The sequence below is a fragment of the Arachis ipaensis genome, chromosome B02 (assembly GCF_000816755.2).
Source record: "Arachis ipaensis cultivar K30076 chromosome B02, Araip1.1, whole genome shotgun sequence".
In the NCBI taxonomy this organism is placed as follows: domain Eukaryota; kingdom Viridiplantae; phylum Streptophyta; class Magnoliopsida; order Fabales; family Fabaceae; genus Arachis; species Arachis ipaensis.
In genome coordinates this window covers 10,866,399-10,867,094 of record NC_029786.2, presented here as the reverse complement: position 1 = coordinate 10,867,094, position 696 = coordinate 10,866,399, and the positions used below count along the sequence as shown (strand labels likewise).

The 696-nt window shown below is 23.7% G+C and overlaps 1 protein-coding gene across 1 annotated transcript in view; it reads right to left on the bottom strand.

Annotated features, from left to right (window-relative positions):
* The window catches only part of LOC107626886 (probable disease resistance protein At1g51480), a 7,354-nt gene that overhangs the window by 4,526 nt on the left and 2,132 nt on the right, over nucleotides 1-696 (bottom strand). The gene's annotated exons all lie outside the window — the stretch shown is intronic.

Sequence of the window (696 nt, the reverse complement as noted above, 5' to 3'; positions counted from 1 at the left end):
TTAGATTAGAGTTGTTAAGAAATTTTTTTGTGAACATCAATTATGACTCTTTTCGGCCATGATATAATAAAAATTAGAGGCGTTTACGAGTTAGGTTGGTTTGGGTTCGAGAATAAAAGAGAACTAAACAAATTAAATTCTAATTGATTTAGATCGGTTTGAATTTAAATTTTTTTGTAAGTAGATCTGTCGAACTGATTAAACTTGGATTGGATTGATTTGGGTAATTAGATATCCAATAATTAAAAATAAATTTCAACAAATAAAGTTGTATATATATTACTAGATTTTATTTACTTATTTTAAATAATATTAAATTAATTAGACAATCAAATTAATTCGAATTTTATGATCTTAGAACTAATATTCGAACCAATTAAGATTGGGTTTAATTGGATCTAAAAACAAATATCATCATCAATTTAAATTTAAATAACTCTCATTATTTCGAATACTTTTGGATTAGGAGATAAAGCTGTATATATATTACTAGATTTTATTTACTTATTTTAAATAATATTAATTAATTGGACAATCGGATTAGTTCGAGTTTTATAATCTTAGAATCAATATCCGAACCAATTAAGGTCGGATTTAATCGGGTCTGACACCGTTTATAATTGATTATCCATCAGATCCAAAATCAATATAATTATTGGATTGGATTAGTTTTAGATAAATAATTAGATTACATAT